Source organism: Strix aluco, chromosome 3 (assembly GCF_031877795.1).
Source record: "Strix aluco isolate bStrAlu1 chromosome 3, bStrAlu1.hap1, whole genome shotgun sequence".
Classification (NCBI taxonomy): Eukaryota; Metazoa; Chordata; class Aves; order Strigiformes; family Strigidae; genus Strix; species Strix aluco.
Window position 1 is genome coordinate 31,223,476 of NC_133933.1, and position 23,913 is coordinate 31,247,388.

The window sequence follows — 23,913 nt, forward strand, 5'->3', positions numbered from 1 at the left end:
ACACACAGAGTTCTACCACACCAAAAAATGTTGTAAATATCCTATATATAGTTCTCAAATAGGACTAGCAACTAGGGATTTCTGCTTTGTTCTTTTATCACACATATGTTTTACTTTGATGTAAACACTGTTTCAAAAACAGTAAAAAGAGCTTTTTCATGTTATGCACAGATTATTCTATAAACATGTGCATCCTGTCAGACACAGTAATAATTAGAAATAGCTGTAGTTTCATTGCTAACTCCATATAACTTCAAATTGCTTAGATTTCAAAAGACTAAAAATCAGATGCACATCTTTGATTCTGGGTAGAAATTCTTTTATTTCAATTCATTTGCCTGTCACTAGGACTCATTTAATGCTTATAAATATTAATTAAATAGTAAACTCAATAAACTAATTAATTTTTAAAAAATTTTACAAGAGTAAAATTTCACATTCAAAATTCACCTGGGTAGAGTGGTTGAAGTTGTTTAAATTTGAAAATGTCCCTTGTAAAAATGAAGGGTGAAAATCAGAAATGTTTTTACAACATTCCTGATTTTCTTTTTGTTGGTCCTAAAGATTTTTTACTATTCAGACAAACTGATGACATGTATAAACCTCTGTTGTATCATGCAATTACAGTCAAAGAAAAATTTAACATCAGAAAAAAACCCTCAAAATCTTTCAGAGGGAGGATACATTTAAATGAGTCTTATGTCCCATGCAGCTAGCTCTGTGGGTAATAAGATTGGAGTGCTCTGTTAAACAGTGACACATTTATTTTTAATTAAACATCCCTGAGTGCAGGCAGTGTTAGATGGTCTCTTGATAATGAACGCAAAGTTTAAAGGTTTTATTTGCTCTTACACCTGTTCATGCAATGAGCAATCTTAGCTAGTAAGCACGGCAGTGCCAAATAACAGAGAAGTAAAACTGGGGGTTTTTAAACCTGGTTGTCACAGGTAGCAGCAGGTTCATTTTCATCATATTTAATGGATCAGATTCAAAACTCAGTGAACTCTACAAAAATATTGGCAGTGCATTCAGGATGGATTGGGCATTTTTATACTGTCTGGCATTAAAGTTCAGTGTAGCTACAAGGGAATCATCTTGGGTACCCTCAAGACCTCTGCAAAATGCTGTAGTTCCAAGCTGCACTTGTCCCTTACTGCTCCCCAGCTCAGAGCCACGCACTGTGGGACTGCATTGCGTCTTACCATTAAGCCAGGCAGTCTCCTGGCTCTAAACTGGATGGCTTCATCTAGTGATACCTCCCTCAGCTGTTCAGCGTAAGATTAGGGCCCGCGTGTCAATGGGCAATTGTGCTTGCCAGCTTTGGGTCTTTCACTTCCAGCCCCGCTTTTTTTCCCTACCTCTTTTATAAACAAACTTTTCAGGAAAATTCTGCTTTGCAAGGAGTTGTGCCAAGTGACATGCTTAGTGAACTGTGTTACCCTGGATAATTAAGAAGAGCTAAAAGCCCGGTTTATTACAACAGCTTTAGCTACAGAGCTATTATTGACACTGTGTAATTATCAACAAAATAATCTCCCACCGATCATTCTTCAACTTTTGTTTTTGAAATACATTAAATGAACTATTGCTAATGCTAATGTCTCTGAAGATTAATGAAGAGGGTTGAGGAGGAAATTTTTTTAAACACAGATCAAGAAGTAACCTTTTCTGACAGATGTTTCTAGTGCAACTGTAGGAAACCAAGTGGCACATCATCTTAAAGATTAGATTTTGCTGAGTGGGAATTTCCAGTACAATTTTATTTTCTCCAAAATTATACTAGCTAGTAAAGAACAGACAATAATATTTTTTTGTTGATGACATTGCAACTACAGTTTTCAAAAATATTCAGATGGATAGCATATAATCTGACTTTTATGAATCTCACAGTGTGCCAGTGACTTTGGTGTATTTGAGATAATACCATATTTGTCCATCACTAAGACCCTGGCAGAGATGCCTTCTCTTTAATTCTCCTTCGACAAACACAGGATCTGATCTACTTCCTTTTCTCCCCTCCCCTTCAAGGCCACGGAAATTTTTGTTTGTTCTGCTAGCATTCAAGTCAAGAAAGTATTTCTGCAAATGCAGAAATATGGTATGCACTGATGTTGCTCTTATTCAGCATTTTGTGCTATAAAAATTGAATACTGTTAGAATAAATAATGATCCCAGGATTCCCTCTGCTGCTTGACCCTCCCTGCAAGTGATGCCAAGCCTGAGAGGGTAAACTAGAATTTTCCAAGCTTGCTAAGCTCTGCTGAGTCCTGAGACTGCCTGTGTTTGAGGCAGTGGGATCCAGAGTACTCCATCACTCCAAGCTCTTGTGTTTTTATGACCAGATGGAGTTGTGATTCAAATACCAACAGGCAGCAGGAGCTGAGAATTTAACTAAGTATCTTAATAGATAGGTGGATAAATCACTGATTACATGCTGTTGATAGCCCATTGTTCATTGTTCAGAAATAAATGCCCCTAGCAATCCTTCAGCAGTAATGAAATCAGCAATACTTATCAGAAGCAGACTGATGCCTTTTGTAGGAAAGGCTCTGATAAAGACCTTGCAGAACAGAGCAGACAACAGTTTAAACAAGTGGAACGAACAAAGAGGTTTATGGCTTATCTTTTGTGGCATTTTCCATGGCTTCGGAGTATCTGACAGTGGAGCCAATGGGAATATATACTTTCCATGATAACAGTTACATATGTGGCTTGCACTTTTGATGTCTCCACTGGAGCACGCTCAGTCTCCTGTCCGCTGACGCAGGGCAGGGCAGCTCTGGCATATGGGATCAGCCACCACTTCAGCTATCCTGGCCTCAGAGGGCCAGGTGATTTAGGCTCTGTTTCAGGGTGGTTGTTTTCCACAGCTGCACCTATTGGTCTCCAGATACATCTCAGTTTTTGTCAATAGTTATCACAGTTCTCAATCCCAAATCAAGAGGCGTAACAGAAACCCTCAGGGTTGCCATTTGTCACTATTCTGACTGCTAGAGTATTGCTTTACTTCATTTGCACCATGCTGTGGGTTTCTCGTAAGGAAATATTAGATCTTATTTTAGTCCTGATTTTTATGTGATGACACCCACATTATGTCCATCCATATCCCTTTCCCTGCCCTTCCATCAACAATGTGTAAAGATGGACTTGGGGTTGGAGCCTACATTGCTGATACCTTCTTACCTCATTTTCTTCATTTATAACAAGACCAGTGAGATCTCTAGGAAGGACTCTCATTTCATTTACGCTATCTGAAAACAGTGGAGCTTTTCTCCTTCCTTATCTATCAAAACCTATTCATGTTCTTTCTCCTTCTATCTTTGTTGTCTTTCCTGCCTTTGCTGCTCACATATTTTTTCACTATAGTCTCTTTGCTGTCCTCATTAGCACAGTGTCTGAACCTGTGAAAACTTGCTTTTGTTGCCTTTGAAATCATTCAACCTAATTTACTGTTAATGCTCTCTGAATTTAAGTTTGCACCTACCCCAGAATGAGCTTTCTTGGTATTATACTGTGGTAGAGCATTTTCATAAAAGCAAAAGCACAGTGCAAAACCAAGAAGCATTTTATAAAATAGCCTGGATTAACATTAATGTAATGATTCTTTGCTCTTAGATGTAATACTCTATAACAAAACACTGGAGAAAATATTGCAGCACAAGGAACAGCATTCCAGTGTTGATTAGATGCCCGCTTGTGAAAGACCACCTTGTCAGGTCCTAAGAGCAGACGCAGAACTCCTCTCTCAGCCACAACTAATACACAGATTCCTGTCATTATTTATTGCACTGTGGAATATACCAATGCAGATACAGTGCTACCCAGAGTAATTCGGTTCACACACACAAATTAAGAAATTAGGATGATTTATAGTTTAGGTTAAACTGAAAGACAAGAGGCTTAAGGAAAACTTTGATAGAGACTGCATGTGAAGAGGGTAGAGCTTCATTTGACCTCTATTGGTTGAGCATTGAGCATAACTGGGTTGGAGCTAATGTCCTTGCATGTTTGTGTGACTGATAAACAGAGAAACCTTACATCCTAACTTATGAGAGTAAAATTAATAGTCAGCAACTGTATGTTACCTCTTTGGGCAATAATAAGCACTTTTTTTTTATACAAGCAGTTACCACTAGTCTGAAAGGTTACATTTTTCAAACATGTAACATCAGTGCAAGAATCTTGATAGACAGGTTGACCCAATGCTTTCCAAAGACAGTGGAAAGTCCTGAACTGATTTCACCGAACTGAAGCTCAAAGCCAATGTTGCCATATATAAAAGTGAGGATCTTCATTGCTGTCAGTGACTATGTGAACTATGACTTCTATTTCCTGGTTGACTTTATATAATATATTGTCAACAGAATAAGCTAACTTTTACATTTGGATCAGGAATTTAGAGTGCAGTTAATAGATATGGAACTAAATGGAGGATACGTCTGCTCAGTCTTCCAGGTATGGTTTTCTTACTGAAAGGAATGATCTGCGGGCACTTCATCCCTTTTGCTTTTTCAGCTGGGTGTTATCTTTTCCAAACAGCTGCCTGCAATATGTGTGTCCCCATATCTCATGAGAGACATTTTTGATACCCTCTGAGGTTAAGGTTTCAAAAATATTATTGAAAAAATGTCCCTACTTAGAATATTCTTACTTCAGATAGTTATAAAAAGGCAAACCCATGCTCTGAGTTTGAAATCCACATGTTACTCTCCATGTGGTTCACACATGTGTAACATAGGCATGTTTTTATGAATCGTTTGTATATTCCTTAGCCAGACTCCTGTGTTTAAACAAATGTGGAAACAACACAATACAGCTGTATAAGGAATTTTTTGTTCATAAGAGGTTCTATAGATTTTTAAAACTACACTTTCAGCAATAAAGAAATTGTCCATACTGCTGGAATGTACTTCATGCCTTGATAAAATCTTTCATTCTTTTGCTGTGGAAAGAAAAGACCTATGAACATTATAATGATGCCAGCTTAGGGTTACAAGAGTTAGTAATAGTCAAGGCTGAAGGTGCTATTCATTACTAAGATATCAAAACAGGCCTGTCTACTTGGCAAGAAGATTGGATCTGGTGTTGTTTCCAAAATTAATAACATCTTATTAAATGAAAGGCTTCAGACCTTGGGGCAGTTGAACACTAAAAAAGACTGAAAAATGAAATACAAAATGTATGGCATTTGCTGGCAGTTCCCTCCAAACATTTTTCTATCCCTTCCCCTTTCTTTTAGACCATGAAAGGAATAGCTTCGGATGGTTGCAACAGCATATGAGAAGGTGGCCTCATTTCTTGTACTGGATGATTTAAAATATTACTTCCTGAATTACCGTACTCTGAATCGTCCAAGAAGTAAAGACCAAAAGGCTGAACACATAACGGCTTGCCAAAATAAAGTGCTGAATTTGGACAACGTGAATTGTAAGTGTCAGATGTAAGATGGTCTACATGATAAACTGTCTACTGTCTGCTCCACTACTAATTTGATGAAAAGATGAGTAAGTTCAAATTCTATATTGCCAATACAAAGAAAATAAACTTCCTTTTACTGGCATACCATTCAGTCTTAGTCCTGGGTCTCAGGTACAATGTGAAATGGTGTTCTGCTCCCAATAGACATACATGACTGCTTGGAAAAGAGTAATTTCTAACCGTCTCAAAGCGATACCTCACACTGCCTTCCCAACAGTGTCTCTGACTGTGCTGCAGTCCCTTATCTTCCTTCTCTGCTGAATTCATGTCCAAATCAAGTGTTGTGCAAACACCCAGCATGTTCATCACCAGGTTTGGTATCTAGAAAAAAATTTCTTATTCCTTTCTCATCTTATTTTCCCACTGGGAAGATAGCACTGGACTCATACTCCTGTAGGGTCCTTTGAGAAAACTAATAAACAAGCATCTTGCACAGACATTATTATTTTTGTTTAAATGAGGTTTTAAAAATCTGGTTAGTAGGAGATTTCCAAAAAAGTAAAAGTATTTTTTCCACAGAGTATGAAGTCAACCCAAAATATACATCCCCATGTGAGCTGAATTAATGAGTTCCTACCACTAAAATAATCAGTAGTTATTCTATTTGATTGATGATTAAATATTCTCTTATTAAAAATATTGGTTAAGAAGATCCTATAGTATCGGTGGAAAGAAAAGAGAAGAATCCTCCCATAAAAAAATAAGAAATAAAATAAATAAAGCTAAAATTAGAGTTTGTATTTACTTTCCACAAATTGAGCTTAAGCAACATTAAGCATTTGTGTCTGAAGTATAGTTACACAATTCACTTCCAGAGAAGGCTGACATTTCTAAACACTTCTGAGTTAGCATAGCATGGGGATTCATGCCTTTGAAAGTAGACACTTTTACATAGTCTAATATGCACTCTTTGTTCAGTAAGGAAAAGCAGTGCTTCAGATGCAATATTAGATATGCTTCATGCTGAGGTGCCATTTTTTAACCCTCAGCGTTTTTAATGGCAGCAAATATGTAGCAGGGCAAATAGATCCACAAGGGTTAGACACTGACAAATTGTTTACTCAAAGTTAAATTGGCAAACTCAGTCTTTCAGAAGGAACTGTGTCTGATGATTTTTCACCACGTATGACGCGGTACATTTCAAAATAATTATCACCAACAGTTTAAGGCATGTGAACTTAGCTGAAGGCATGAATTTTCCCCATCTGATTGTGTGGAATTCAAATATGTATTAAAATTATTCTAGAAAAAATAGTATCACTGGTTTAGTAGAGGAATTCTAGCCCTGCATATATGAATAATGGATTTCTCCATTCCACAGCTGCATTATGAAAAAAAGGAATGAGAGGAAAAAGGAATGGAGATAATTTTAAGAGATCCAACATTTTTAACATGTAGAAACCCTATCTGAGGTGTTACTTAACTTCCTTTTTTTTTTTACTCTACTTATAAGATTTAGGTCAATTTAATTGAAAATAAAAAATTCATTTTAAGAAGAAAAGCCAAAGCATGTGATTTTAGAAATGTCCTGATTAAGTGTTTTGACTTTTGGGGATTTTCTTTTTTTTTTTTTTTTGGCTGAGATGTTGCCAAAGCTGATCTAGATTTTGTATTCCATAGGCTGTGTTTTTAGTCTGTGTATTTATGTCATATAATTTTGTTTTCATCTGGTGTTATCCAGAAGATGGAGAAATGTAAGATACTAACAGAGGCTATAAAGTGTCTTGACACTGGTATCAAATGAGAATAAAACAGAGAATTCCCCAATTTTTCCACAAAAGAAAGAACATTTCTGTTTTTTTCAGAGAAGAGGAAGAGGAGTTTCATTACCTAACAGAATTATCTTCTAGTATAGTTCATTTTGCTTTGCTAAACTTTTTAGCAAGGACTTGTACCACTGAAAAAACTTGCTAGAAGGAAAAACACCACTCCTTTATTCACTATTTCCCCCCTTCATTTGTGCCAAGAAAGATAAATTTGAAAACTCCGAGAGCTGGAAAAATAATTATAAAATAAAGGCCTCTGTAGATCTTCACCTACAGCAAATTCACTGATGAGACAAACAATAAACTCAGTAAATGTAGTCATCAGGTCCAGCTTATAGATATTTTGTGTTGCTAAAGCAGTCAAAGCAGCCGGAGTTAATCACTTGCTCTGGCCTGAGGTCTGTATAAACATCAGTAGAACAGCCTCATATAGATCTGAGGCTGGGACCGATTCAACAAAAAATTTAGTAAGTGACATCTTGTTGGATTGCTAGCAGGATGCGCAGAGTCAATATTTGTAATAGTAATTAGTTCTGGAACTGAGACAAGTGACTTGATACACATGTTATGGCATTGTCCTTTAGGTCTTTCCTTTTGGAAATAAATAGTTATGTTAATCTAATCTTGCACAAAGTCTTTTCCTCTCAGTCCGAAATTTCTTTTATACGGGAATTTGTCTAATTTACCAGCTGCTCAGAGGACAGCTTCTTCCTAAGAAGTGAAGTGTTCCTGCTGAAGACAGTCAAAACTAAAAAAGACTCGTTAAATTTAGTGGTAAGGTTTAAAAAAAAAAGTATGCTGCATTGAAGGATGCATTTTGTCAATCAGAACCAAACACGTTTCAAAGAAATGTTAGCTAGACATGTTAAGAGGCCAGCTGCTTCCCTTTGGAAGCTTAATTCTGGGACTTCTACTGGGACACTATGAAACCAGGTGGAGGGAGCATAATCATTTTGTCTGACCTCCAGCATAACTTAGACATAGAACTTTCATAAGCTATTTCTCATTCCAAAAGAAGCATCTGATTTAGAAAAGATTCTAGTCCTGATTTTAAATGGCCTATGATGGGAATTTGCTATAACCTGTTAAGCTGTCCTAGTGGCTAATCAGTCATTGTACAGGATTCGTCTATCTCCAGTGCTCAGACAGTTAAGCTTCTTATAACTTGATCTTTTGCAACTCTGAAGAATTACAACATTTGTGTTGCCAAGCAAGTCACCCTTTTATATTCTTCTTGACACAGGAATCTGTTGAGTTCCTGAGTGTTTCAGTATAAGGCAAAAATTTCAGTCCTTTGTTTCATTTCTCCAAGTGTTTTCTGCACTCTTCATGGTTCCTCAGTACTCAGTACAGAGTTGGACACCAGTTCCAAAAGTAAATGTACGGTGACTTTCCTTGTCCTGTTTATTACTATCCTATTTCTTCATCTAATCCTCAAATAAATTAACCCTTTCAGCCATAGCATAGCATTAGGGACACCTCCAGACCCCAAGTATTTCCAGAGCTACAACTTGCCAGATGTAGTCTGCTGTCTTGGCAGCATTCACTTTGCGTAGCTGGTGTCCTGCACTTGGCCGAACTGGAACTCAGATTTATAACCATGCCTTTTTCACACAGCAGTCCAGGTGACTCTGCATCTGTGACCTGGTTTCCTAAGTATTTTTTTTCTGTGTCATCTTCAACTTTCTCATGAAATAAACAGACAGGGATATGACTGTGCAAGCTTATTTCAGCTCTGTAAAACTAAAAATCGATTTTCCTTTTCTCATTTCCCTTTGGAGACCTATTCAGTTGTCCAGCTTCAGGCTATTTTGCAAGGCTGAATAAATTTAACAGAGTGCTCATTTCTTATTCAAAATGTCACTGGCTATTAACATAAAATGGCTTTCATAAATCTTGCTATATTACACTGGTACTACTTTTATCAGCCAAACTTGTTGCTTCTTGCCTCTATGCTTAGAAGAGGATATTAGACCTAAGCTTTTCCTTTGACTAGTTGACACTAATTAAATAATTTTTCTTTGTTTCTTTATCTGTAGAGTACAATGCCAACTATTCAGACCTATTTCTACCGTGTCTCATTCATCATGTTTAAATATTGGCATAGGACTGGCTTTGTTCACCTCCCAGTAATTTCTAGAAAGTTTCGCAATTTCATGAAAATCTAGAGTTGTGCTGAACAGAATTTGCTTGTCTTTTCTTTCTAATCTTGTAGGAGGTTGCACTGATAAAAAATGTTCAATTGTTGTAATTGCTGTTTATCATGTTCCTTGTTTACTTGTGTAAGGAAGATTATTCTGCTTCCATTGAATGATAATAGGTGTATGAAATCCTAAAACAGCACTCTCCAAATATAAGATTATTCAACATTTAGTTATGGGCCAATAGTTTGTATTACTGACTTTATCTGTTCCCTTATTTCGTACAAAACCCCCACATAACTGAAGGTTATACCTTAAAAAAACCATTATGTTTTAGGATCAATTCCACCTTTTGAATGAAAATATTACATCTGTGGTTTTTAAGAAGGAATTAATGAAATGTTTAACTGTATCTTAAGGGCATAGGTTCAAAATTATTTTCCAGATATGCATACTCTCCCGTTCTCTGTAAAAAAAATACAGTTAGGGTTCAAATGCCACCATGAGCTCCATCCCAGGCCTTTCACTGGAATAAGCAGTGAAAATCTTGTGCCCATTGATTTGGTCAGGATTACATAGATCTTTGTTTTGTTGTCTGTTCCCAAAGCTGTCAGAACAGAGAACCCCAGTGAAGACATTCCTGATGTGGCAATCCAGCCGACATTTAGTGTCACAAGATTTCTCTTTGGATGCTTGAGAGCATCCTCGGTAAGATGGGAGCCACACTGGTTTGTCAGCCTGTTGTGTCTATTGTAACCTGTGTGATGGGCATGGGGTCTGTGGTGAACCCGGCACCGTGGCTGTGGAAGAAATCCAGACGTGTGGAAACCCCCTGGGAGCAGGGGCTGCAGTGCTCAGGAGCCGCAGAGCTCATTGTTTGAGGGCTGCAGAGCATTCAGCCTGAGGAGCAGAATTCCTCCCATTCTGCAACAACTATGATTGTATAAACATACAGCAGGTCCTGAATAGGTTATTCAAGAGGTAAATACTCTTTTATAACTTATTTATACTCTCGTGCTTTCCCTTCAGGCTGGTGATGATTTGGGTCAGAGTTCTGTGTGGTAACAACAAAAAGAAACTTGGATGGTGTTTTGGAAATAGGATAGCCCATCTAGTTCTCTAGGTACCTTTACTTTCAGATGTTTAATAATAACTTTAGTCCTCAGCAGGCATTCAGATTGCTTATCAACCTGCAACGAAACCAAGAAAAACAGAAATAAGAAAAATGAACAATTCAATAAGCTGTAGATAAAACTCACAAGTAGACTTTCCAAATGGATTCCATATGGTGAGTCAGATTCTGCTTTCCATTACATGAGTATAAATCGGGAGTCACTCAGCTGATTTGCTGGGGTAACTGCATTGAAAACAGGCAGCAGAATTTGGCCCAATAAGCAGAGATACAGCTTATCCTATTGTTGTTGATGTTCTTGCAGTGCACCAATATACTTGCAAATATTCTGTCCTGTCGCCACATGTTACATGTTCTAAAACCCTTATTTTGCACTTTGTAGGTTAGCAATATTTGGGCAGCTAGAACACAGAGTCAAGGTGCTCCTGGAACTCATTGTTTTCCTTGCTAAATTGTAACAGTATCTGTAATGAGCTGAGGATAAATGCCTTTTGGAAGTGAGTGTGGGAGCCATTCAATAGCAATCAGGAAAACAAGAAGAAACTCTAAACACTTATTTTTCTCTATGCATGAGAAAAAGTTAAATAACTTCCTCCTCTTTTTCCAAAGACCAGCAGCCGTGTTCAAAAACCCAAATCGCGTGCTTCTAATAGAAATCTCAGCATGGTTAAAAAAAATTAACGAGTGTTCATTAACTGAATGTGCTAGGGTTCAGACAGACAGCTGAGTTATATTTATAACTTAGTAAGTTACTGCCTGGCAGCAGAGCTGCAGTAACTGTTGGTTATTGGCCATATCTGTCTTAAGTCTGTCCCAGTTGTAAACTGATATAGTTTAAAAGTCAGTGAGTTTTAATCTTGGTCTTTCTGCCTCTAACTTCATCAGTTTGGCGCTTTGATGCAATACTGCAACTGATAGGTGGTAACTACATTGATCTCTGTCCCTTCTAGTGATCAAAACACAGTAGCTTTATGAATTTGATACTGTATCCAAACTAATTGCTGATTGCTGAGTTAGGGCTCAGTCCCTGCAAAGCTGGAATTAATTACTAAAACCCCTTGTGTATTCTTCATGAGTCAGATTTTGTGAATTTTTATTCATATAATTCATGTAACTAGTTACACTGAAGACAGCAGAAGTATTTGAGAGTACAAGCCCATGCCCATGCACTAGCCATGAGATCTGTGAATCTGCACAGTCTCCTTCCCAGTGAACCCTAACACATGTAGTTCTGTGTCTGTCAGGAGCAGTTCCACACCCAAAGCAGGGGGGTCTCCAAATGATTGCTGGAGGTTAGAAGATAATGCTGAGTGGAGGCTGTAGAACAGTGGAATGGCTCATATGAAATGTGTCAGAAGCTGCTGATAAGTCCCGTCCCGTCCCGCCCCCCCCCCCCCCCCCCCGAAAGAAAAACAAAAACAAGCTAGAAATCAAAAAGCAATCCGAAAAAGTATCAGGAAGTGTCCCACTCCGGGATTGAATGGCAGCTGATAGTCCCTTTCAATGAATGTTTTATTTCCTCATCTTCTCCTCATCCTGCCTCTAAGTTGAGGTTGCTCTTTGTTGTCCAGAGATCAAAGGGTGTACAGTGTACAGACACTGATTTTAACCAAAAGAGCTTCAGAGAGTGTCTGTCTTCTTGCTTTGTAAGTTTAACTAGTTCTAAAATGAAGAGTTTGTGTCTCTGCTAAAATAACTTGTACTGAAATTCAAATGCAATTGAAGAAACTGAATTTGCAGTATCTGCTTAGACACAACTCCAGATGCCATTAAAAGAGACCAGATGTCAAGTACTTTCTGTTATATTCTAAAACAAGGGGCAATAAAAGTTTCTATTTGACTTTACTCAATTTAACCTAATGATGAATCACTGTGCAGATATACCCACATATTTTAGCGATAGAATCATGACATAGGAGATATGGATGCTCTACAGCATCATGATGATATCAGCATGTCCAAGACTGTTGAGAGAAATGATCTCCAGATCCTCTATCTTCATTGTTGTGGTCATAGATGAAGACTTGGCTTGACAGATGCACAGGGCTGAATTTTCCCACAATTTCCACCAAAAGAGAATGGGAACTGTGTGCAGTGTGGGGGGGCAGAATCATTCTTGTTGCTTATTCTGTGTCACATATTCAATTTTGACAGGGCTAAGAAGTTCATTTATATGCTCATTTTGATTACTGAGAAAAGTACTAAAAAGGAAAGGTCTGTGCTTGTACTTTATGCAAGAGTGAACTTCAGGTTTACCTTTCACTTATCTCTTAATGTAGCTCCAGCCTCTGTGAAGCACTAAAGAAAGTTCTTCATTTAAAACATATGAATTCTTGGACAAGATTGCTGCCATACTTGGAGTTGAATACTTGCTTGAAGATTCTTCTGGACTAGAGCCCAAACAAATTGACAGTGACATTCTGTCAGATGGTGCAAATCTGGCTCATCAGGGTGATGCTGGGATACATGTCTTATTTTGCAAGTTTTTCAGAACTTCCCAAAAATATTCCATTTCCATCAAAAAAAAGTTTGTGAAGTGAAATCACATGACACCACATTTGATAGCTTTCCATGAATGTGTTGAAAACATCTATCTGGCCTGTCACCCTATGGTGGGTGATTAAGATTCTTCTTTCAATGGGATAGTTCCTTGATTTGCAGCTGGTACCAGGTGCATGCTGGATAAACTTTAGGTGGAACTTTACTGATACTCTATATTTCTGAAGCAGATCAAACAGAAATTAGAGAACCTGCCAGATTTGTAGGAAGAAATAAGCATTTCCATAAAATGACATTTTCCATCTGTTTAATTTTTTTGTGGTGTTTGGGCTTTTCTGTGGTTTTCTGGAGCTTGCTTTGTAGCACTAATAAGAAAGTTGGTGTTTCAGGCTTCCTGAGTTTCATGAAAACCTTTGTTTTGGCTTTGGTTTGAATGAGTTCATACTCAGGAATTCTGTACTGAGGGTTAGGGTTCAAACCCCAAATCTCAAAGCAATTCTGTGTTAAAATGATTGAGCTTTAGGCTGTTTATTTGTTGGAACCAGGGAACTTTCACCCAAACCATAGCCCTCACTGAGGGTTCAATTGAAACCTGACCCTAGTTTTGCTAAAAAGAATCTCAGTTTTCTAGCTAGGTGTATAAATGAACAGCATGGTCCTATCTGAACACTTCTCACTCACAGATAATTTTATCTCATAACACACCACTGAGGTATGAAAATATTTTCCCTGACTCGTGCAGAGCTTGAAATGTTGGTCTGAAAGTAGATCAGGGGTATGTTTATACATGTGGGCACACACGGACAGAAAATTCCCCATGCACTGACCTGGCCAGCCAATGCAAATTTGGATTTGAAAGCCATAAAGTTGAATTTTCATGATGCCAGAGTTGTCCTAAATGGACAGATGTTATTTAAATGCAACGCTATGGTAATGTAGCTGTATGAATTTTACCCAGGATCTGGCTTGGGCCTCAAAGGTGGATTTTATCTGCCTGTCTATTCTTGCATGGTGCCTCACAGAAAACAAATGGTCAAGCTGGGAGTCAAACTGAGGCTTGCTGTCCTGAGTCGGTGCTGTCCGACATTGCACCCACATAGCCATCCTGTCCTCCCCATCTCTGCGACTCAGCTGCAGAAACTTCAAGTCTGAAATCTGAAACTCCTGGGCCAGTCATTTTTGCACAGCTCTCTTCCTTCACAATCCATCCATTTGGGACAGGAATGAAAGCTTGCAGTCTGCCTCCTCCTCAAAACATTTTAAACTTTCACTTATCTTCACTTAGAATAACTTGCCTGACCGGAGCGGGAGTCCAAGCAGTCCTAATTTGTCCATTTGCCAGAACACTTTGTAAGCAGTCAGCCTCTTATCTTTTGTGTGAGGAGGGGGAAAAAAAAATGACCTTATTGCGCTAGCAGGTCATGTCATAGGTCATCCTTTCATTCTCCTCACAATCAACTACATTTGCAATCAAAGAGACAGCACATTTTCCACTAGCAAAACGCTCCTTTCAAAAGAATTGGAATGCTTAGTGTGCACCACGCTTGTCCTGCTCATCCTGAGTCCATGGATTTTTAGGGGGAGAAGAAAGAATTAGGAAAACTGCAAGATACAGTGGATTTTAATCTCCCTGTTTCACAGAGGGATATAATACTATATCCTGCATATAAACTGCTTTTTCCTATCAAACCTTCAGTAATTTCCTCTTTTTTTTTTTTTTCTTTTTCTTTAATTTCACAATTGTCAGAGCCATCATGAAGAGTGGGGGTCAAGTTTGTTTGCTTTTTTCCTTGTAATTTAAGCATTCCGAACTGTCAGGGTTCACTTTCCAGTGACCTCTGAATTCATCTAAAATTGCCCAAAAGAACCCAAATGCATACAAGTGTGGGAACTCATCTGTTTGCCATCTCCACCCAGAGCAGACCTGCAGCACAGCTTGCCATTGAGTCTAAGTAGAACGGGTGAGTGTGTCTGTGCTGGCAGCAAGGGCTCACAGACTCTCTGAACTGTATAAAGTTAGGTTGTTAGGCTCAATATTAACAATGAATCTGAAAGCAGCCATTTTTATGACCCAGAGTTTCTTAAAAGAGTAGTAGCTTTTGGTGCCTTTGGTTTTATATGTTTGAACGGAGACATCATGCAGCTGGTTTCTGTAGAGCCAAGGTGATCCCTAGGTACATTTGAAAATCTTAGGGTATGCTTTTGTTTTAGGAAATACACCTGCATTACCTGACACTGAGAATAGAGCAAGACCAGAACTAGGAAAAGATGTGTCTTTAATTATATTCTTCTGGAATTTTCTTTAAGCTTTTTTAAAATATGTGATTTTGGGTTTTTTTTTTGCTAGTTGAAGGCTTACATGCTTTTTATTCCTGTGGTCTGTGAGATTGGATGATATCAGTCTGTTTCTCTTGTATCTTTTCAGCTAACATGAATAGAAAAACTGTACTTTTCCTTTTTCTTTATTATCATTTATTAATGAACTGACTGTGTATTTAGAACATTTGGGTCTGTTTTAGACTGTTCGTAGGCCTGCATATATGGTGAATTTATTAATGGAAAAATGGTAGAAGTAAACTAAGTAGTAAAATCCTCATATGTTAAACAGCTGTTTTAAATATGAATATAGTGTATATGTAGCATATAAAACCTTCAAAAAGAACTCCATGGAATGCTGGAATTCAGTTTTACTCCATTTAGTTTACAGTGTAGGTTTGCAGATATTACACAGAAGTTTTGAGGGAGATTAGGTAAGCACTGGATTTAGGGCAAATTATTTACATGAAGATATGTATTTGATGAATTTTGTTCCTCTTCTATACATGAATTTCTTGCAAACAAATTTATATTTTATAAAATTACTTTGTTATTCAAGTACAGCCACATCCATTGAAGTCTCTGAATGACTTACATCAACTCCAATGGGCTTTGAACTAGGGATCCATCCAAGCTCTCACTGAAGGTAGTAGGTGATGGCTTCTTGGTGAGTATATCTCAGCCTCTGTATTTTTAGCTAACTATTTGATTATGGTTTAGTTCAATGGTTTTCAAATATTTTCAACTTCTGGTCCTCTAGCACTCGTCTAGTGAAGGTATGGCATTCTGCATTTAAGCCTGTGGACAATTTTTTTTTGCTTTCTTTGTTACCTCTCATAGAGTCGCAGATAGAGGTAGTGCATGGACTTCTATGGCTCTGCAGATCACAAGATTAAAAAACCTCCCTTTGTCATAGAGTAATCCGCTGTTCATGAGAAATGAGCAGTCATTCAGCCACACAGATTTCTCTTCTAAAATACTCCCAAAATATTTGTTTGAAAACAGTCTTAGTCCAAATACTGGTGCAAATGCATATCCACAATGCAGTTACAAAATTTCTTTCTGGGAAAGAAAGAAAGTAATTTTCATGACTTTCATATGACTGTTCAGGAACAGTTCTACACACTGCTCAGTCTCATAAAGCTCTGCCATATGCCGGTCGGTATTTCCTCATTTCCTTATGTTTTATGTATTGTTTTGCATGCTTGACAAACAAGCAATCAGATGAAAAAAAATAGCCTTTGACCCTATTTTCAGAGTGACAGCTAGTAGTTTCGTATTTATTTAGACAGATCCTGTAGGGAACAATCCTCCCTGGTGCTCATTACTCAGTGGACTGACATTTGCACCCACTTTAGAAAGCTTTAAGATCACTGATCCATGCTAAACCAGTACATTCCAGCAAACTCTTGTGCCAAGGGGCATTATTTATAACACATATCACCTTTCAGGACAGGAAAGAAATGAAACGTTATTATCTAACATCAGTACATCTTCTTTGCCTTTGGCTATTGTTACAATACGCAGATTCAATTAACTTCTTAATTTCCTTTTTGAATTTTTAGATTTACTAAAAACAGGGCATACTAATAACAAGTTCAGTGAGATTCTCATCTTTTTGCAACCTGTTCAGCTCCTCAGTGTATTTAGTTGAAACTGTAGCCACCATACACCTAAAGGTGATATGCAAAATGGAGAAAGGGGACTGTGCACCTTTTACGTCTATAAAAGACCTGATTTATTAATTTATTCAACATTTGGGTTTTTGTTGGTTATCTAAGAAAATGTGAATAATATCCAGCTTGATCTGTGAGTGTTTCTCTGGAAAACTTATTTGGTCTCAATTGAATTTCTTTTCAGTTTTTCAGATCCTCCGACTGATAGGTCAAAATTTCACATAGGTATATTTTGAGACATTGATATTGAAAAAAAAACAAAAAACATTAAATTATCTAACACTATAGCTAAAATTAAATTCTCCCTATGGACTGGCCTAGACTAGTTTAGTTATTTATGTCTCTGATTCCAGTTCCACAAATAGCCACTCAGCTAATTTGAGTCAGTGCATAATAGAGTAAACCTGAAGCAATAACTGAAAACAAATAGTTGGAAACAGAGCGATCTAGGTACTCTTAGTTTTTTTGGCACAGTATTAACAAATACTAAAATACACCTACTCCCTAACTTGTACCTCTGCATCATTTTTTTAATTGCAAACTTTGTTTAACTGCACTACAAGTAGCTTCCTGGTGTAGTTTGCATGTGATGTGACATGAACTTATCCCTTTGATTGATGTTCATCAAGAATCGTACACTACAAAACGAGCTTATTTTATTTTAAATATGTAATTTCTTTCATTAGGTTGTCTAATTATTGCTCTTATAAAAGTTGTTTATCTTTACTGGAAATTGTCCTAAAGCTAAAGACTAACCTAAATCTGCACTGTTGTTACTTAGATTCATTATATTTTTCAGTCCTAGTCACTGTAAGGCTGTTCTTTCTTGTGCTACCTTGTATATATTTGAAGATTATTGTAATTTCTCTTCAATTCTGTCTTTTTATGGGTTTACCTCTTCCTTGAAATCCAGTGCCTAAAACTTGGAACAGAACTTCACTTACAGTTTTGGCAGCACTAGTCAGAGAAGAAGGATTGTTACTTTATTCCAACAAAAGTGTTTATACAATGCAATATGATGTTTTCCTTCCCCCCAACCCTTTTTTTAAAAAAATTTCCAACTGCATGGTATCATATCTAGCTTGTAAACTGCTATTATCCCCAAAACCTTTTCTGCAGAAGCGATCATTACCTGTTCTGCATGTGTACAAATAGTTACTCCTGACTGTTTAGAGCCCTGCCATTGTGCATATTAAATTGCATCCTACTACTATTCTTTTTTAGGATTACATCCTACTATGTTTTCAGACCATTTGACCACTTTCTCTGTCATTCTGAAGCCTAGTCTTGCTCTTCAATGTGCCTGCAGCCCCTCTAAGCTTTCCCATTGCTTGAAAATGTAAGAAGCAATTTCATCAATGAAAATATTAAACTGACCCAGGAGGGATGTCTAGGAAATTCTTCATTATACAGCCTTGTAGTCTGACAATGAGCCATTGCTCATTTCTTTTTAAGTATGTTTTTTCAGCAAATTCTATACAATAGTTTCGAATCATATAAGCACATGTCTTGGATCAATTATTTTGTTTCCTTAATTTGCTTATGTTAATATCACCTGAGACAATATAAAAAAACTTTCTGAAGCTGACATATAGCATCTTACACTGCTCTTCTGTAAAATCTCTTGCCTTACTAGGGTGGGAAATAAGGATCATTTGACATGAATTGTTCTTGACTAATTCATGTTGGCAGCTACATACAAGCTAAGCTCTATAGCAGTTTTATGGGAAAAATGTTTTGCACACAGAGGGACTATTATCTCCTGTGAGTGTTCCTGAAACTCTCATTAACTGCAGTAACAATCACACTGTCAATGTTGCCAGCTCTCAGGATTTTATCATGAGTCTCACAAGTAAATCCTTAGTTCCTGTACTCAAATGATTATCTGTGAATCCCAGATTTCTTTTTTGTACGGCTGCATTTCCAGTGGACAAGTACTTGGTAATGTGACCTCAAATGGATTTCAAAGGTGGGAGGTAAATAATAAGTCAATGGTGACTTAAGGGTTTTGAAAATATCGTGACTTTGGGACACCTGAGATGTTTCTAAGCATGAGAGTTGGGATGACTGTCACAACATACATCAATTCAAAAGGCAATGCTACAGAACGCTATATCCTCCTTTCTTAGCATTCTGCACGAAGAAAATATTCTAGTGAGACACTTAGAAAGTAGCAGAGATGAACTATTGCAACAAAACCATTATAACAAAGTGCAGTTCACTCAATAATGTAGAACTGTTAGCAAGGTAGAGTCAATAATTATTTCTCTGCCTGGTCCACTCTGATTTATTTCTGTAGTTCATTATGGTTTATTTCTGTTGTAAATAACATAAAAGTAGGTTATGAATATAACAGACTCCAGAAGAGAAAAAAAAAACATTTTTGTCTGCACAGGCTATGATACTGCTTTGTTAGCAATTTACATGTAGTTCCTTTTCCTAATCCTTGTGTGTCTTCAGTTTTAGTCAAGGGATCATAGGACCCCAGACTACAACCAGAATCTTAAAAGACCTCATATCCCAGTTAAACATGTAAATAAATGTTAGATTTTCCAAAAATATTCAATACCCAACAACAAAATCTGGCAGGTATCTGGGACCTAAATGGGAACTCAGCACTTCAGAAAAAGTGGTCCTAAATTAGTTTATCTTGTGGTTTGTGGGAGTCTTTTCCACAGCAGCAGGGGAGAGAAAGGTATGTTAAAAGGGAGACAAATGTGGTTGCAAAGCCATGGAAATTGGAAGGGGAGGGAGCAAGGGGCAAGAAGGGAGGAATAGGAGCACCTGAAACAATCTTCTGAAACTCTGGATTTCAAGCACCCATTAACCTTATATCCCTCATTTACTCATCTATTCTTTCATGCTGTCTGACATCAGCTTTATGAAAGTTAGAAATGTGTTTACGTAAGCTATAGGCCAGACCGGAGGCAAGCTTTGTGCTGCTCCAGCCAGCTCAGAGAGCACCGCAGGGAAGGAGGTGGGCAAAGGGGCTCCCTTTCGGTTTGCTTTTTAGAGCTGCCTCCCTGTGGGTTTCAAGGCTCAGATGGTTGAAATTCAGCTACCAAACACTTTTATTTTCAAATACAAAAGTTAAAACACAGAGAAGCTTTTAGATACTTCCATCTGTAGAAAAGGCTGGGTATGCACCTACCTACATGCCCAGCCACAGGCATGAATAAGATGTTATGGGCATAAACGTGGGCAGAACCCGCGATGACATACATTTTACCATTTGTCCCCTCCCCAAAGATACTGAACTACACACCTCATCTACTTGAGTTTCTTTTTTTAGTATTCCCAAGTTACAGTAATGTCAGAGTACTGCAGAGGTTAATCAGGTAGGCACAGTAAGGTTCCTAAAAGTGTTTGTGAAACTTTTGTTCTTAGTTTCCTGTTTATATAGTGGTGTACCTTGTGCATATTTGTTCTGTGGGGTCTTTTTCTTTTTTTTTTTTTTTTTTTTTTTCTCCTGATAAAATATTAACCAGAAAGGTTCTAAAGGTACTCAAAGTCTGGATTAATTTGCTCACTGGAAATGTATCCGCAGCCAAGCATCTTTGATTGGGAACACTGTCTCATGCAGCTTTGTCAGCTAGGTTAAGCAGAAAAGGCCAGCTGGCTTACTAGGGCATGCATAAATATGTACTTGCTGATGGTTTAGGTTACGTTTTAAAAGCATGTTTGGTTTTGATGGAAACCTAGGTATTAGTATGGGGGGTGTGTTAGGAGCCTGGCAAGTAGAAATTGCTTGACAGAGAAGATTTGGTAACACTAGACTGCAGCAAATTTTCATGTAAGCAAGCTGTATTGCTCTGAGATAGCGTGGAGGCACCATAAACCAGGAGATCTGAGTCCTGGATAGTTTATACTTTGTGGATGTGGAAATACATTTTTATTCTGTTTCATCTTTCCAATTTGGGGTTAAATTGTCCATTATCTCTGTGCAGATAAGGACTACTGTATTCAAGGAAACTTCACTCAGATAATAGGAAAGGATTTTTTTAAGGAACTCAGTCTGATTCCTCCACACCATTGAGCATTGCCGGCTGAATGTGCTGGAGGATCTTTGGGGCAAAACAGGATGGTGCAGGCTGTGCATGTCACTGGAAACGGGATAGAGAAGGGAGGGAGGGGAAATGCTGGGCTTCAGCATTTCATCTGGGATCTAAAAAGAACCAGAGCTCCTAGGTTTTCACAGGAATTTGGGAGAAAAAATAACATTTTAGTAGTATAGAATGCACTAGAACAGCAGACTTGAGTGTGTCCTCTTCAGAGTGGGAATCTAGAATTACATAATAATAAGGTCTCTTTCTCACAACCATCAGCAATGTAGAGACCATGAGATCTCTTCCCTACAAATCTTAGATTCATCTGTATTATGTTTATTCATACAGTCTAGTTATAGTCCTAGGTAGCCTATATTATTTTACATCAACAAAAAGAACTTTAAAATGGCCTTAGAGTATGCCATAATGATGCATTTTATGTCTTTATTCATTGGTCCCCCTGCGTGAAGTTTTATTGTATTGTATTTAGTAATATACGGTAGATATAAAGAGGCAAGAGACACTGCAGATCTCAGTGCTTCATTAGTCCTGCACTTTATCATGTTTTAAAACTTTTCCTTCTCCAGACCACAAAATAGCTTCCTCCTGTATCGTTTGCATTAAGTGTGAATCCACAGAGGGAACTTTTAAATGTTGCTTCTCCAAAAATAATGATTCCTCTGTATCTCTTCTGGTATAATTTATTATGTTGGAGGAACTTCCCTGTGTAAATGACTAGCCCTGAATACAGTCACTTTTATCCAGAATCCGTGCTTGTATGTAAGTAATTTTGGCTCAGCTATAAGGGCATAGTTAATGAACTATTTCAGAAATAGTCATGTGCTCTGTTTCCTATTGTAAAGACAATCTCCCTCATTAGTAGGTACAGAAGGCTATTACCAGAAATCCCAGGGCATTTTCAGAAAATCCTTAATGAACCAGTCTAGATGGGCATTTGCCCCTGAGATAATATACATGAAATGTCACCAAAAATGAATTACAATAAGAAATCCTCAAAAAAGTGCAAAAAAAGTCACTGAGGGCTTGGTGTTATTCTTCTCAGAGGGAGGCCTTTCCTCTCCTGGTGGAAAGAGGCCAGATACTGAGTTGGGAAGAAAAGAATATGAAATAATATTTTTCCTAGCATGGTTCCAGTACCTGGATGATGATCTGATGGCTTGGATGGGAGTTAATCCAGTTTTTTAACTGGACTGACTTTTCTGATGGCTTGGATGGGAGTTAATCCAGGTTTTTAACTAGACTGAATTTTTTTAATAGAAAAAGTAAAGAGATTTGTTTGCCAGCAGGGGACAAATTTTCATGCTGTCAAATTAAGCTGCTCCTCACACCTAGTTTTCATTTGAGTCTACACCACCAATTTAGTCTTGATGAGATGGGCCCATAAATCTCAGCCAGAGGAATTATATGGCCTATTCATTTTCCTTCTGCTGCAGCCACCGGCATCCTCCCCTATACTATCCTAGTGGTAGAAACTGGTGAACAACTGCAACGACAAAGTACTCCCATCATTCAAAACCTTACCCTGCCCAAGGGGTGAGGGTACCAGAGCCCTGACTACCCGCGAAAGTGTGTGACTTAATCAGCTCTCACCCTCTCTGAAGTTAAAATGATGAGGCACTGACAGGCTGCAAACAGGCTGTGGTAGCTTCCGATGCTGCCTACTCTCTCGTGGTGTTGAAATGCTGGGCTGCTCTGACACCTCCCAGGGGAGCACTGCTTCTGCTGGGTGAAAACTGACCCAGAAACCTCACCCTCATCCTTCCAAGCCAGCCAGTGGCCCTTCTGTGCCTCTTTAGTCTGTGACATCTCTTCATGGACCTGGTTAAGGCCGTGAAAAATATTCCCACTGGCTTGAGTACAGTTGATCAGTAGAGCAAATCTGGCCATGAAAGGCAAAAAAGAGCTTTGTGTGAACAGTGGCCTTATAAGTGGAGGTTACTCTGTATCGGTTGCAGCTGCAGGACTGGCCCCTGGGACGTTAAAATGGAGTCTGGAGGAACCCCTGCTCTATGCTTGTAGGGCCTGTGTCTTAACAGAATTATCAAGTAGCAGGCTGAATGCAGAATTCTGTGACACTGTCAAAATAGGAAGGTCTGGAGAGGGTTTTATCTACATTAAAAAGTTTTATATCCATCATTTGGGTTAGAGCAATTGTCTTATTATCCTTCAAGGGGCTGCACATTTTACACCCGAGCAGCATACTTGAATTCACGTGCCCAGGTAGGCTTCCATCTTGTTTTCCAGAGCCATTAAGTTCAGTGTTCATGAGCACTGGGTTAACCTTAACTTCCTCAGAACTTACTTACCAGTTCCTTGTTGCTGTGTGTTTTTCACTAAACTACATGCCTCATACAAGTCCACTGTTTTATCTTTCAGCACCGAGGAACAGTTACTGCTGGACTCAGGAGACATTTATCAAAGACATGACTGCTGATTTACTACAAAGGGCTGCTGAATTCCTCTAGGAACTGTCTTTTGACCTGTTGCTATAAATTTTGCACTGTAGAATTGGCAGACTCTAACAGCTTTTTGTAACTAAGTATTGCAAAAAGAAGCCTTGACCTCAAAGGACCTAAATATTTTAAAGTAAGAAGTTGTGCAGTGGTTTGGGTGTTAGGCTAAAATGTAGAATTAAAATATTGAATGTCTTGGATATATAGTCAGACACATTAATTTTCTCTTTTTTCATTAAAAATTAGTCTATGTTTATAACTTTTTAGACATTTTTATATTTAGTGATTGGGTTTTGTGCCTATGGAGCCAAATGCATAATGACATGTCACATGGCTCAACATCAGTGCATAGTTTTTTTCTGAATAATGAAGCAAAAGTGCATTC

At 38.0% G+C, this 23,913-nt stretch overlaps 1 long non-coding RNA gene across 2 annotated transcripts in view; it reads left to right on the forward strand.

The window, feature by feature from the left end:
- Nucleotides 1-23,666, forward strand: part of LOC141921729 (uncharacterized) — a 47,246-nt gene extending 23,580 nt beyond the window's left edge. For both annotated transcript variants that reach the window (XR_012622756.1, XR_012622755.1), the window contains exons 2-4: nt 5,240-5,427; nt 15,892-15,999; nt 23,452-23,666. This is a non-coding gene — a long non-coding RNA (uncharacterized LOC141921729). The remainder of the gene's footprint in view (nt 1-5,239; nt 5,428-15,891; nt 16,000-23,451) is intronic.
- Nucleotides 23,667-23,913: the final 247 nt, after the last annotated feature.